The sequence below is a fragment of the Schistocerca serialis genome, chromosome 3, assembly GCF_023864345.2.
Source record: "Schistocerca serialis cubense isolate TAMUIC-IGC-003099 chromosome 3, iqSchSeri2.2, whole genome shotgun sequence".
NCBI classification, from domain to species: domain Eukaryota; kingdom Metazoa; phylum Arthropoda; class Insecta; order Orthoptera; family Acrididae; genus Schistocerca; species Schistocerca serialis.
In genome coordinates, this window is record NC_064640.1 from 502,371,071 (window position 1) to 502,387,329 (window position 16,259).

The 16,259-nt window shown below is 41.3% G+C and overlaps 1 long non-coding RNA gene across 1 annotated transcript in view; it reads left to right on the forward strand.

The window, feature by feature from the left end:
- Positions 1-15,874: 15,874 nt before the first annotated feature.
- The window catches only part of LOC126469526 (uncharacterized), a 100,631-nt gene continuing 100,246 nt past the window's right edge, over positions 15,875-16,259 (forward strand). Inside the window, exon 1 of the long non-coding RNA XR_007586002.1 lies at positions 15,875-15,931. This is a non-coding gene — a long non-coding RNA (uncharacterized LOC126469526). The remainder of the gene's footprint in view (positions 15,932-16,259) is intronic.

The following is a 16,259-nucleotide window of genomic DNA, read 5'->3' on the forward strand; positions in this document are numbered from 1 at the left end:
GACATGTTCAAGCGCCATGAGGGGAATTTCCCTGCACTAATGAATGTTTTATAATAATTCACCTTGATCTTGTAGGAACAATGGGTGCATCGGATGAATATACTTATTGTTTAACATGCACGTATAGAGTTACAAATTGGACAGAAGTAATACCTCTTCAAGACATACAAACAGAAGAAATAGCAATAGCAGTTTTCAGTTGTTGGCCAATTAAATTTGGAACACCATACCAAATAGTGAACAACTGTGAAAGATAATTTAACTGAGAGCTAATCCAAGCACTGTGAAAAATATGTGGTTGTAACAGCATATCATCCTCAATCAAAAACTGTAGAAATGATTTACGGCTCACCCATCATGATACCAAGTTATTGTTTTCAAGGATATGGCACAAAATGGGATTAAGATTTACCCCAATTTATGTCACACCCGAAGCAGTATATGAATTGTCTGAACCTGTACAATATCCCCACAAAGCGAAGGAAACACCATTCACACATAAGGACCTCAGCAACTCAACACATGTGTTTGTAAGGGTTTACTGAGTAAAGAAGGCATTAGAGCCTCCATATGAAGGCCCATATGAAGTGACTGAAAGGAATCCTAAATTTTTTGTACTTAAAGTGGAAGACCAGATAAAGAATTTTTCCACTGCTCGATGAAAACTCGCCTATCTGATGAATGAGAATAATAAACACTGTGACTCCAGCTGAACCATAAGCACAGAAGCACCAACCAGTCGACAGAAGGTGAAAAATCAAGAAGAACAACAAGACCTAGTCGCAAAATCCAATTTCCAGCACGACTAATTGAAGTCGTAAACTGACTATGCTACTGAGAAGCGGATGATGTGGGAATATGACAAATTACTGTTTGTATGTTTAATGTGTTTGAAAATTGTTTGTCGTGATAATGTTATTATTCTTTTGAATATAATAACGTTAATATTATTTGGAATAAAACAAAAGAAAAAGAAGTTTGTTATTCCATGGTGATTGTAATTAAAGTTTCTTCGGGTGCGCGATTATAAAATAAAATAAATTGGAATATCTAGTTAAACTGCGTCCTTAATGAACGTAATTAGCAACAGACTAATGACCACATCGAAATACTTATTCAGTTGTACCGTAAAATATCTTGTTTGTTAAAACTGACACGTGAACATTACATACACGAGAATGAAGAGAAACAGGGTAGGCCACACATAGAGATTGATGCAGCATTTCCAGACAGTATTCCAACTGTGGAACAGAGTGCTATAAAAACTAAGCTACAAATTTGGAATAAAATTTAAGGAAAAAATTCTTCATTTGTGTGACCAAACTATCCGCAGTTGCTTTATAATAATTAAAGGTATTTAAAGTACGCCTTTGGAACTACAGTACAAGAGGCAACAGTGCCAAACGAAATAATCTCTCAAGAAAGTCCAAGCAGACGACGTTTACTTATGTGAGCGAAAATCATATATAATATACTGTGAGTAAGATCAACACCTTCTGTGTCTAACTCTTTTAAGATGTAGAAAACAAGGAAGACTGTGAATATGTTTCAATAAAGACCACTGATTATGTTTTATTTCGTTACAGACCACCCATTATGTTTTACTTAAATGAAAACAAGAAGTACGCATTTTCTTGAAGCTGCAGAGAGACAGATTTAAAATACCTTCAATAATTTCAGAAATAAGCTCGGAAGGGCATAGGCCTCTTGAAAGAAGTGTAAAAGGGAGAGGGGCGGGTGGATGGAGAGGATGGATTATGTAAATCAACAATACAGTGATGCCAATAAGATGTTGCTTGTACTACGTTCATTATTGTAGGTTATTATCCGTAACTGTGTTATGTCCATTATTTTACAGGTATTACGAATTACTATACTTTACGAAGGCTCATGAACGGTCCGTTCCTAGTGTACTGAATCTTCATGATTCTCAGAGGAATGGCCACGATTCTGAATCAGATCTGTATATCTCGAATGCTGCCTTTCGGCATTCCATATTTTAAGCCATTTTTCATCATTTTCCTTTCGAGAAAGACGTGAGTACACAACGTACGAACCACCAACGTGTGTCACAGTTTTCTTCCTAGCATTGTCCACACTTCATAAACTACTTTCTTAGTTGTGACAATGTACTACAGTAAATAAAATACGTATAAAACGATGCACACTACGAACTACTTGCAGTGAGACAAACTCGAAATTCCTGTAATCCGTCTCCGTGGTCTAAAGCCTTTTGAGGGTGCACAGCAGTCCTGGGTCAGCAGATAAATCATGAAAATCCGCCGATATATGACACACACGAAAGGATCTGGCCTGAGGGCAGATGAAGAGGCTTGATCTAAAGAGTGGGACCTGCATGTCTGTGTGAAAAGATGGGCCTCAGTTCGAAGGGCTGGATCCTTCAGAGATTCTAGGGGAACTGGACTGCAGTTCTGATTTGTCACGGAAATCCACTTGTGTGTGGCCAGCTGATGTAATCTTTGGTTACAAAACTGAATAACAAATAAAAGTAAATTCCCCTCACTCACACAAAAGTGGTGACAAAGAGCAAAACTAGTCTATCGGAGTAATAACACCACACAAAAGTTAGAAAATGAATTACATATGCATGTTGTGCTTTGTTTCGAATGTTGTTTAACTAATAAAACATCTAGAAGCCAACTTTCAGTCACCATAAAAACGTCATCAGATAAACATACCCAATCACGAACACTTACAACCACTAATAATTCAAACACACATTGTGGGTAAGTTCAGTGCAGCCTGCTCACCATAAGCTGAATACTTTTCCAAATTTCATAATAGTACTATTGTCTATGAGAATGTGGATATACTCTCTTTGTGGTAACGGCAAAGTACAAAGTACCCAGAAAAGTGTACTGGTGTTTTATGCGCACGTTATCTGAAAAATACAGGCAACAGTTGCGTCAAACTTACATGTACGTCACCATTAATAATCTTCCGAAAGAAAATAATAACACTGCTATGCCAAACTTAACGACGAGCTAGATAAAATAACATTACGTAATAAATGCTCGGCGGATATGAATGAAAGTGCGGTAGCATGCAGGCAGAGGACTCCCACTTGTGCACAGAAAGTGGAACATCACAAGGCACCAAACGGGCGTGGCCCTGAAACACAAGGCAGTTGAAGGACAGGGAAAAAACACCGTGTGCGAATCATCCAGCAGTTACAGTGCACTGGGGTGGTGTCCTTCATTACAAAATGCCCTGGAGACAACATCTTGATGATTCCACTGAGTCAGAATCAACGGGAATCACGAGGAACGCAGTCTCGTATCTTTTCGGACGACAACAGATTCAGTATGAGCAGTGATATTGGACATACCATCACATGACAAAAAGTGGGAACACGTAGTGCACCTAGGAACATAGTTGAACATCGTTATTTTGGGAATCCAGGTGTTATGGTGTGGTGAGGCTTAATGCTGTATGGGCGTATTGACCTCCATATCTTTGAACGCTGTACACACACCTGTCAACGTTATTGTGTCACAGTACTCCTTTCCTATGAGGGCCTTTTCGGGGGTACATTCATCGCTGGTTTCATTTTTGTGGATGAAAATACACGACCGTATCGAACGGCGCAGACGGTGGAGCACATGGAACGAGAAGATATTCGGCGAATGAATTGGCCTACCCATTCCCCTGACTTAAGTGCCATCAAGCATTTGTGGGATGCGTTGAGGAGACGTACTGCACAACGTACACATAAAACAATGACCATCCAGCAGGTCCCGACCGCACTGATGAAGGAATGGAATGCCCTGCCACAAAATTTCCTCATCAGCCATGTGCCCAGCATGGCAGCACATTGCAGAACGCACAGTGCCATGTGCAGTTAACACACACTCTACTGAGAAATATGTACCGCCTTTTGTAATTTTCTGGGGGCCATCATAAGTCGCGGTGTCTTCTGTGTAATTATCGTCTTTGAATGAAAGTGTCATTCCTTTCCATCTCACAGCGTATTTTTCAGTTACCTTCTCTACAATACTGTAATAGTTCTTTCTACGTATGGTTTAAGATTCATCGTGCTACGTTACTTGACAGTGGCTACTTTCGTCCTTATGTTTTGCAAAATAGTGTACATGAATGTGTAGAGGCTCCATTGTCGACATAATTAGCTCTATTAATTTTGGGTTGTCTGTTCCAGTGAGGCCTTCATTAGTTCTTAAACATATACCACTGGACGTTTTTCGTGTTAGTAACAAGAACTGAAGCTCTCAGTACTGCGAAACGAATGTATCGTAATTTTTTCCAAGAGCTTTTCATAGGTTCCTCTCTGAGATCATAAAGATAATAGAAACAGAAGTTCGATTCTGCACCATCGAAGAAGTTAGGGAAATACTCCCCTACGTGATACAGTCTAAATGTGAAGGTGGTTTCAAAACAGACACTACCAAGACATCGAGCCATGTACCAAACGAGGGCGGATCATCATAACGTTTTATAGTAGAACACTGGAACCAGTATTCCGTTACATCTGTAAATAAGTCTTGACGACGCTGGGAAACAGTTCTTCACGCAGAATGCTTACAACGGTGGATTTATTGCTCTTTCAGTAAAAAGCATTTTAAAAATAAAAGAATGGATTCAGAATACGTTAATGAACTACTACTACACTTTTGTAAGTTATGATGATCAAAATTTCTTTTTGTCTTTTGTTAATATGTGCTGGTGGAATTATTATTCATAAAAGTATACTGCACTGACACTGGTAAGACATGCTCTGGAGGAGAATAAAAAGAGAAAGAGGTGTTTTATGAAGCTGTAAGAGGTGATGTGGTAGTAATGTTAGTGGATTGGTATCTAAGGACATGTACTGTGGGAGCGTAGATGGCAGATGTCATATAATTTTGGATATGGGTAGCTATGTTCTATACCTGGGAATTTTTCATGGAGGAGGAAGAAACGGAAAGAATGAGACAGGGAGGAACGAAGTCTGATATCGGAATGGATTGGGAGAAGAGGGTTATATCTGTTGTGAAGATTAGATATTAGGGTGTTTTTCACTGTCTGGGAGGTGAAGGATGTTCACATTGCACTGAGAAAGATTGCGAAAGGTAAGTAGGAGTAGTATCAGTGGCAACAAATGAAGCAGTTCAGTGTGATTGAGCCGGCCGTGGTAGCTGAGCGGTTCTAGGTGCTTCAGTCCGGAACCACGCGGCTGCTACGGTCACAAGTTCGAATCCTGCCTCGGGCATGGATGTGTGTGATGTCCTTACGTTAGTTAGGTTTAAGTAGTTCTAAGTTCAGGCGACTGATGACCTCAGCTGTTAAGTCCCATAGTGCTTAGAGCCATTTGAACCAGTGTGATTGAAAGGAAACTGAATTTCGTCTGATGATTAAAAATTCGGGTAGGTGAGTTTAAGATGATGCAGTCAAAGATTTGGAGCAATTGAATGGAACATTGTGGATTTCCAAGCATATAGGTGTGGGAATGGCTGGGTTGAATGAAAAGTGGGTATGGAGAGTGGTGGAGTGCAATAATCCCGATGTCTGGCCAGTTAGTAGTTGTAGCCTACTATATGCTTTCTTTTCAGTGATTAGTAGGAGGAGTTGCCATACAAGATTATAGTGAGAGTTACTGTGACTTATGTATTTTAGATTTTTAGTCAATTTGATAACGTTGCATTGTTATATAATACTTTATTTTCTACAGATATGTTATTACAGTTCCGAAATAATTTTCAAGTCTAGTTCGAAACCAAGGTTCCACAGCTATTAGATAAAAAGGTTGAGAGCATACCACAGATTAACTAAGTCTGTTAGAAGTCTGTCGTCGTAAGAATAAGCAGAACTGAGAGATGGAAAAGTTACAAAGATACGTGGAATCCTCATCGTTATAATACCTCTTTCATTTATAACCCTGGAGAAGCCACAGTCTCACGCCATGTGATACGGAATGTGGCCGGAAGTATGTTTGTCTAGCAGTCCCACAGCCATGGGAAACCTGTGGTTGGGGCGCCTACCGCGGTGTTAGCAGACACGTCGTTTATTTCTCATTGCTATCCGTCTCTCTGGTGTCTACAGCATCCATCTCCACTTGAGACGGAACATATGTGTAGGTATGGAAGCTTCCCTAGTTGTGGTGGCTACATCTTGGAGGACGAGGGGTTGCGGCTCTTCCATCCTGATGTCAGTGTCGGTAGGAGATCCTGCTGGGGTGGAGGTGGGGAGGGGGAATGGGGAGGGGCAGGGCCAAGAGGCGCTGGTTCAGCAGAGGGTGGCTACAAAGGAAGCAATTATGAACGAAGAATCTGTAGCAGATAGTGCTACTGCAGCTGGAAGTAGAGACAATTACATTACGGCTCCTGAGTGGTGTCTGCATAAGCTCTGATACAGTGACGGAGAGAGCTATTGAGGTTGCAGTGAATCAGAGCGGATCCCGCTGAAGGCTGTATGGCGTGGGAGGTTGTCTGAGACGGAGTTGATTTGGTACCGACGATGGGAAATACCATTTCCTTCAATGATAAACGAACGACAGTAATGTTGCATTGGGCCCTCGTGATGACGCGACCTAACACGTACATACTTTCTTTATTGTCTTTCTTATGTAGTGGCCGAATTTTCCTCTTCTAAATACCATCCATTGTCCTACGCCACAACCACGACCTGCGTGAAAGGAGGCCTACCATTGTCTTATGAGACGTCTCAGCCTATGTGTTGCACACAAGCACAAATGCGAAGGCGCGTTTCATACTATTATGTTACACTGTACAAGAACCGAAAAAGACGAATGAGCAACTCTACAGTAATATCCCTTTAATAGTAAATTACTTTCAAGGCGATTACTGACTGTGTCTTGAAGATTTTGTGAAATTTGGAGACCTTGATAAAATGTGAAAAATACTGGTACGATAACTCACGTTACAGAAAAGCAAACACCCAGGACAGAAAAGTCCCAAGGAAACCACATACTTCACAGCAATCTAAATTTATTTTGAAAATGTTAGTAACTTCCGTGTACTATTAGTTTCAAGGCATTTTTTTATTTTAGTATAATTGTTTGTGAGAATATTTCTCAAAGTGAAACCCGTATACGAAATGATTTCTTCCACACATTCTTCACAAGTACATGTACGAAAGAAGAATAGGCGAATGTATTTTTGAGAATATGTTAAAAAACTCTGTATGATTTTCAGTGCTTAGGAACCATCACAGTCATTAGATACAAGTGTTTTAAAGCAAGTGGTAACCTTCAATGAGAATTTTAAATATTAAATCAGATGGTTGCTGTAAGGTACCATAGTACAATTGAGTACCTACCATTTTAAGTCACTGTTCATCCGACCTTCAGTGAACTCATCGCCAATGACCACAAGTGCTCTGCGTTTATGCCAACCTTGTATTAATTTCCATAGGAAAGGCGATACGTAACATCGTGTTTAGAACAACATACTTACGTCATTTTCAGATAATTCTGTGTGTTTAGAACAACATACTTACGTCATTTTCAGATAATTCTGTGGTACTTGCATGAGTGTTGCTGGTGCTGTAATTTACGGTACAGCCTGACACATAACATGTACATCGCAATTCATTTACCAAGTAACGCTTTTAGAAAGCAAGAAATAACAGCATGCAAGTGATTAAACGAAGATTACTTATACAAGTTATTTCAAAAATACTTTTACACATTTTGCGGACAGGTCTCTTACACCAAAAGAAGAAAAAAGTTCATATAAACATATGTCTGAAAATCCTCCGTTTTTGAGTTACTCGTGAAAGTTGACGCTCAACAGCTTTCCAGCTTTTCATTGCATCCAAGGTGTCATTGAGTTTTCACGGGAAACTGTTTACATTTATCAATCGTCTATCGTCAATATGTCCATTGTGTACATGTACTACAGGTAGTGAGTTCACTGAAAGTGCTCCGTTCAAAATAGCAGGATATTCATTTCGTGAGCAGGCAGACCTGAATGTTATATATCGCCGTGCGGATGGCAATGGACACGAGGCTGCGCGGCTGCACCTGACGGTGTTTCCAGGCCGGAGACAGCCGAGTTATACAACCTTTGCTGTCGTGTTTCGTCACGTTGCCGAGACAGCACCACAGACTATTGATCGAGAAAGACCACGTGTTCCTCGTACACGTGACCAGGGAGAGCACGTTCTACGGGCTGTCGAAGGAAATCCAGGTATTTGCGTGAGACAAATGGCCCACACATGTGGTACATCTCCAAGTTCAGCATGTATCCGTATTATTTTCAACGTGTGCAGGGCCTTGTAGCTACCCATCGCATTTTGCAGATGGTTTCTTGCACAAACTACAAAGTCGTTGTTTATCTCTAGAGTTTTGTTTACAAACGAAGCTATGTTTAGAAGAGATGGAATAGCAAACTTCCACAACCAACACATGTACGCCTATCGCAATCCTCATACTACAGTACAAGCAAAATATCAGAGTCAGATTAAGATTAATGTGTGGGCTGGAATTGTATGCGACTGTCTGGCGAGTCCATGCGTAATCCCAGCACTTCCTACAGGTTCTGTCTTTAGGGACTTTATTGTGAACACTCTCCAAGACTTACCAGAAGATGTGTCCCTGCAATAAGCAGAGACACGGGTTTACGCATGTTGGAGCTCCAACCCACTTCAGTCTCTGTGTTCTGGATGCACTGACTGCTACCTACCGTGGCAAATGGATAGGTAGAGGAGTTCCAGTTGCATGGCCTGCACATTCCCCCGACCTCAGTTCTTTGGGTCAGTATCTCTGGGGGCACCATAAACAACTGGTCTATGAAGCAGATCACCTGGATGCAGAAACTATTTACCGATATATTATGGAAACCTGCGAAAGAATTCCAAAAAGTCAGGAAGGATAAGTCAGTCTATGATTCGATGGGCCCATGCGTATTTAAAGGCAAGAGGCTTACTTTAGTGCATGTTTTATGAGTTTATGTTATGATGAGCTCTAATTAAAAATACATTAATAACTCGAAAACGAAGCATTTTGGGAATATGTTCATGTGAACTATTTTTTTGTTTTTGTATAAGGAACCTTTCCCCAGAGTTTGTAAAAGTATTTTTGAAACAACCAGTATAGCGAAAACAAATCGAATTTTTCTAACCATACACACAAACAAATTCTACCATAATAAAGTTCAAGCCGAGGGGCGTCGTACAAACGTTGAAGCTTACTGGAAGTATAGAGCCCACAATCGTAGTCTATGGGATTGGGATTTGGGGTAACCAACAGAATTTTATGTAGGTGTCGCACCAGGGAGGTACCAGCTTCGTGACGTATCGTGGGCTACCTGCCGTTATTCCATGCCCTATAGCCCATTCAAAAGGCCCAAATCTTGTGAACTTCTAGTATGTTGTACGTAAGGCGGGTACCAGGTTGAGATTCATTGGGAGAGTCCTTAGTACGTAAGACGCATACCAGGTTGAGATTCATTGGGAGAGTCCTTAGAAAATGTAGTCCATCAACAAAGGAGGTGGCTAACAGAACACTCGTTCGACCTATACTCGAGTATTGCTCATAAGTGTGGGATCCGTACCAGATCGGGTTGACGGAGGAGACAGAGAAGATCCAAAGAAGAGCGGCGCGTTTCGTCACAGGGTTATTTGGTAACCGTGATAGCGTTACGGAGATGTTTAGCAAACTCAAGTGACAGAGTCTACAAGAGAGGCGCTCTGCATCGCGGTGTAGCTTGCTCGACAGGTTTCGAGAGGGTGCGTTTCTGGATGAGGTATCGAATATATTGCTTGCCCCTACTTATACCTCCCGAGGAGATCACGAATGTAAAATTAAAGAGATTCGAGAGCGCACCGAGGCTTTCAAACAGTCGTTCTTCCCACGAACCATACGCGACTGGAACAGGAAAGGGAGGTAATGACAGTGGCACGTAAAGTGCCCTCCGCCACACACCGCTGGGTGGCTTGCGGAGTATAAAAGTAGATGTAGATGTAAGTCGACTGTAACGTAGAATCTGAGTTTTTGACGTAGAGACGACTGTGCTAACTTCTGGGAAATAGAAAAAGTGTAGAGTTTTGGAACTTTCTTCAGTTTTTGGTCTAGAACTATTCCTCCATACGTTCTAATACCAAAATCTCTTTTCTCTTTCCTGTATACCGTCAGATCTCCTACAGTTTTCACTGTATGAACGTATTTCAAACCACATATTAACCACTTTACATGGGAATATCACTTTCTGAATGAACAAGAATCTGCAGAAGGTAGAGCGTTTAGTATTATAACTTTAACTTTACAATATATTTAAGGTATAATTGTACGGGCCTCTAATGGTCAACGTTTATCAACTCCCAGAAAGCCCTTCATACCTGTAGAATGTTCATTTCTTCTTGAGATGTAGAGCTAGGTGGGCAGGTGGGCAGCCGTCTTTGGGAGAACTAAAGCGATTGCTAGCCTGCACCATCCATGTCTGCCTGGACTGTTGTTAAAGGTGGGACATGAGTCACAAAGTATTGTGGGCTACTACTACGCTACGGATTCCGCACTTCTGCATGTGTAAACTCATGAAAACATTCATTAAACATGAATGACATGCATGCATCCATGTCTGAAGAACATTGTGTTGGGAATGTACAGACACTGTGTAAACACAGACATTGGAACCATTAAAGATGTCTCCATGCCACAACCGGTTAAAATTACGATATAGTATTTACATCTCTGGGCGGAAAAACTAACTGTGCGAGCATGACGGTTGTGACGTTACATGTTGAAGTTTGGATTGGTCCTGAAAATGTCCTCAGATAGCCAGAATGTTTAAGGCTGCCGCTCGCAGTAACTGTGATATACATGTTCGAGTCCTCATCCGGCACAACTTTTCATGAGTTGTAAGTGTGACTCTATTTCTTAATGTTAATCACAACTGTAATTGTCAGTGGCAGTGTTTGTTCCTTTCGATATGGTGTAATGGGTGGTTGCTGGAAGGTGCTGTATAAAAACTCGGCGAGAACTTTCCAAGTGATTTATTGTTTTTTAGCTACAGTGCCCTTGTTCCCCTTGTTCCTCTTGGTCTGCTTCACAGGGCCCCACAATGCTGAGGAAGCACCGCAGCGGCCCGTGTAATGCAATGCTGTGTTTAGCTGGACTTGTATGCTAGTGGAGTTACGTTGTCAACAGGATGCTGGGAGTTGGCTCAGCAGTCTGGCCTCCCAGCCGACTTTGCGCCACTCTGTGTGAGCTGCAGGCAGCCAGCTGCGTCTTTCTTCTCGCTGACGTGGTTCAGATAGCTGTGATGAACAAGCGCCCACAATCCGGCGTCTGAATCTGCGGCCCTCGCTTCGGGATGCCTCCGGCGTGTGTTGGAAGCCAGGACGACTGCATGCGGTAGTGAGCCGTGGAGTGGCCCACTGCTGGCTGGTTGGCTACGGACCCCGCGTTGGCCTCAGAGGGTCGAACCAGCGACCCACCGTGGACTGGAATGCTGATGCCCCATCTGCTGCTGCTGTGGTGTGACATGCCCTGCCATTCAGGAGAGCTACCACACTTGAATGACTCTCATTAAAAAACATCTCCTATTTATACTCAGCTGTGCGCCCCTGGTTTGCTAACACGCCACTCTTCTGCCTGTGACTTTCGCCGTGCAAACCACCGCATTTACTCTTTTCAGCGGTCAGACGGCCCTGTGGCATCCATTCTACTTCGCATACGTTGGTATGCGTAACTCACTGCAATCCAGTCTACACCTGACTGTAACTTGTGCTCCGAATATGCACGAAACTAACTTTCCCTGTCCTAAACGGTGGTGCCACTAGAGTGCATACATATCTGAAGGCAATTGTATTGTGAAAACTCAGTGACTTCTCGGAATCTGTCAGAAAACCTAAAGAGATTATGATCGTATGTAAAGTACACCAGTGCCAAGACGCGATCAATACTTCAATTGTGCAATAAAAATGGTGATGTTATTAATGACAGCGCCATTAAAGCAGAGTTACTAAACACCGTTTTCCGAAGTTCCTTCACAAAAGAAGACGAATTAAATACTCCAGAATTCAAATCAAGAACAGCGGCCGATATGTGTAACGGAAGAGTAGCTATCCTTGGTGTAGCGAAGCGGTTTAAAAAACTTAAGAAAGGCAGGACTTCTGGTTCAGAATGAATGCCAGTCATGTTTCTTTCAGAGTATGCTGATACAATGGCTCCATACTTAGTAATCTTATTCAACCGCTTGCTCGCAGAAATATCCGTACCCAGAGACTGGAAAGTTGCACAAGTCACACCAGTACCCAAGAATGGAAATTGGAGTAAACAGTTTAATTAGAAATCCATATCATTATCGTCCATCAGCAGTAGGATTTTTGAACATATGCTGTGCTCGAACATTATGAATCACCTTGAAGTAAACGATCTATAGAGAAATAGCAAACACGGATTCAGAAAATGTCGTTCATTTGAAACACAACTAGGTCTTTATTCTCTCGCAGTAATGAGTACTATCGACAGCGGACGTCAAATTGATTCCATATTTTTAATTTCCAGAAAACTTTTGACACCGCTCCTCAAAAGCGACTTCTAATTAAATTGCGCACCTATGGTGGAGGGTCGCAGTTTTGTGACTAGGTTTATGATTTCCTATTGGAAAGGTTATAGTTCGTAATAACTAGCGGAAAGTCATGGAGTGAAAAAGAAGTAATACGTGGCGTTCCCCAAGGAAGTTTTACAGACCCTCTGTTGTTCTTGATCTACATAAACAATTTATGAGACAATCTGAGCAGACCTCTTAGATTATTTGCAAATGATGCTGGCATTTACCGTCATGTAATTTCATCAGAGGATCAAAACGGACTGAAAAATGATTTAGACTAGATATCTGTATGATGAAACAAGTGGCAATTGATTCTAAATAATGAAAAGTGTGAAGTCGTCCACATGAGCACTGAAAAGAGTCTACTAAACTTCAGTTGCATGATAAATCATACTAATCTAAAGGCTGTAAACTCAACTAAATACTTATGGACTCCAATTACGAATAACAAACTGGAACGGTCATATAGATAATATTGTGGGAAAACAAACCAAAGACTGTAATTTATTGGCAGAACGCTTAGAAATTGTAACAGGTTTTCGAAAGAGACTGCTTACACTAAGTCTGTCCGCGATCTTCTTGAGTACTGCTCGGCGGTGCACGTTAATTGTGGGTAAGTGGGGCTGTCACAACCTTCCTATCGCCTGAATCATCCTCCAGACATATTTAGCGTACTTCCTCTCAAGAATATCCTATAGAATTATTTTGTGAGGCAACTCAGCGCTTAGAAAGGAAGTACTGATTGCACAAATGCTAGCAGTAAGAATAGTATGTGGCATTTAACCGATATCGTCATGTAGGTAGCTTTTAAAGTAGTTAGGTGTTTCAACTGCACTATCGCAATACGTATTTTCGCTACTGAAATTCCTCATAAATGATCCATCACAATTTCTGGAAAATCGTGATGTCGATACGCACAGCCATAGAGAAAAGAGATAAGTTTTATTAGCAATTATTAATACAATCAGTGAGCAAGAAAGGAATTCAATGTGGTGTAGCAGCAAAAGTTTTTGCTCACTTGGCCAAGAATATAAAATGTCTGACAGATACCAGAGCAAGTTTTAAATCTAATCTAAAATCATTTCTCATGCACGAATGCTTGTATTCCATGGACGAATTTGTATTTAAAATCTGGTGACCTGTAAAACAAAACCTAGTTTTTAAGTATAGTTGCATCAGTTGGAACAAAAGTTGCAGAGGAATTCGAGAAACGTGTAGCAGCCATGGTGATTTTAAGACACTGCATTTCAGCAGCTCACTCTGTTGTTAGTAGGCATTGCTCTTATAAAGAGAGTTCCAAATGTATTACCACTTATAGGCTGTATTAGGATGGTTGAAAAATTTAGAAATAATTCTGTCTTGCTTATGACACATGTTAAAGGCCCCTTTACATTCCGCTGCGCTATAAAAATTTCGATCACACCCACATATTTCTTTACAGTAGTCAGTCGCGTTGTTTGTTTATCAGTGGGTAAATCATATAAACAGAGGAATATTTTCAGGGCATTAACACCGGATTCACAACATTCATGCGCCATTGTGTAGTGAAAACCTGTAGTAGCGGAGGCTTTCAGCACCTACCGAGAAACACCTTCATGTTTCTGCTGATTTTACGCTGTCTAAATAAAAACTAGTATCTGAGTGAGTGCATGGACAGTAGAGGTTCTTGATTATGTGAAACTTTAACCTTCAAAAAACCGTGCGATTAGAATTGTAGGGCGTAAACCTGTTATTTTTGCAGTTTTTTAAAATAATTTAAGACTTGTGGCGTTCCTTCCATGTTCTTTATCTGGGTCAGCATGTGGAGTACAAATACATTTAAGCAGTGAAAAGTGTAGTAAATTTAACGTTCTGGAATAAATGTCTGTGTGTTTTTTGTGGGATACTAAAAGGAAAAATAAATTATAGATCAGAAATTTGCCAAAATTTCACTGTTTTCGACTCCCACCAATTTGGTACAGGGTACTCAAGATCGAAAAATTGGGTTCTAAACTGCAGATGACCCATATACACGGTAACAGAGGTTCATAAAATTCATGTTATGGTTCAGAGTCCTGTCGACAATGATGTCATTAGAGATGGAGCACAGGCTTGGAATATTTGAAGGATTGGGAAGGAAATCGGCCGTGCCCTTCGAGAGGAACCATCCGGGCATCTCCTTGAAGCGATTTTGGAAGCTCGGAAAATTTAAATCTACATATTTGGATGTGAACTGTCGTTCTCCTGAATGCGTGTCCAGTACGCTAACCACTGCACTACCTCGCTTGGTCCTACAACTGAGCCACTATATCTTGTAGGTTACACCTCAAAACCAGCCGAGCGCACTCCTGATTAGGTACCTCAAGAGAACCGTAAGACGCACCCATGTTAGCTGAAATATACGCCAAGCAATGGACGTTTATATGGTACGCAGGTTGGATTCGAATCGCACTACCCGTTGTCATGTTAGCTAGTTTCCTACCATCTTCATTATCCGAGTAGAACCGCATGGAGTAGCCGCGCGGTATAGGGCGCCTTGTCACGGTCTGCGCGACTCCTCCCGTCGGAGGTTCGAGTCCTCCCGCGGGCATTGGTGTGTGTGTTCTCCTTAGCGTAAGTTAGTTTAAGTTACATTAAGTAGTGTGTAAGCTTAGGGACCGACGACGTCAGCAGTTTTTCCAATAAGATCCTATCACAAATTTCCAAATTCCGAGTAGATAGTCCGATACTGTTAGAAAATAGAATTTCATATCAAACGTGGGGAAAATGATGGTTCATCATATAAGTATTTCTTTATTATTATCTTTATTAAGATACATTTGTTCCTTTGACGCTGTTAAAATATGTCGATGATGTCAACACGAAGTTTAGACTCATGGAGAGCATTTGATAACCGGTTGTTTTAATTTTCAGTTTCCGTGATAAAATTTTGTTCCCGCGTTTTATTTGTTTCAGGAAAAATGTCTCGTATTACATTGATCCGTATTTGATTTGACTTCAGTACACTTTCCAAAATTAATTTCCTGTGGTGCGTGTAGGATTTTAACAAGTAGGATTTTACGATCTCATTGCTGGAATAGCCTACTATATATAGAGCCGTTTATATCCTCTGTTCACGTAATACATTGTCCTCGGCTATTTCTCTGGTGCGGAGTATGCCTTTGGGAGATTTGATATGTCGTCTGTGTCTTGGAACCGTGGCAAAGTTCAGCCCCAGGGCTGCGGAGAGAATGAGAGTCGTCAGTCAGCTGGTCCCAGCGGAATAGGGCGACACGAAGCGAGAGCGTCCGGCAGGCGATGTTGCGTGATGGCAGTGCTGTTCCTTCTGGCCCGCAGCACGCCAAGTCCCTTATCATCGAGCTTAACGGGACGCCTCTCTACTATTTCTCTCGTTCTACAGCCATGTTACGACGAAGTGCCAAGTAAGCGAATACCTTGTTGACCTGGAAAGGCAACTATCGTAGTTAAGACTTTTGAAAACGCTATTAGAAACTGAGTTAACTGCGGTGAAACTATTGTGACGTTACAAAACACTTATGTGCGTAATGGATAACTGTACTTGTTAGCCACTTAGTATCACTAATCGACTGTGTTTACCAGAATCTATTAATAGTTCTACAGAAAGAACTATTTACTTGGTGCTTTAATCAAACTGTTTACTTCCTGAATTATTATGTAACTAGTTTTCTGTGAAACTTATTCGCTTGTGTCTCAGCTTGTTGTGTTTTACACCGAGTAAGTACAAGGGTG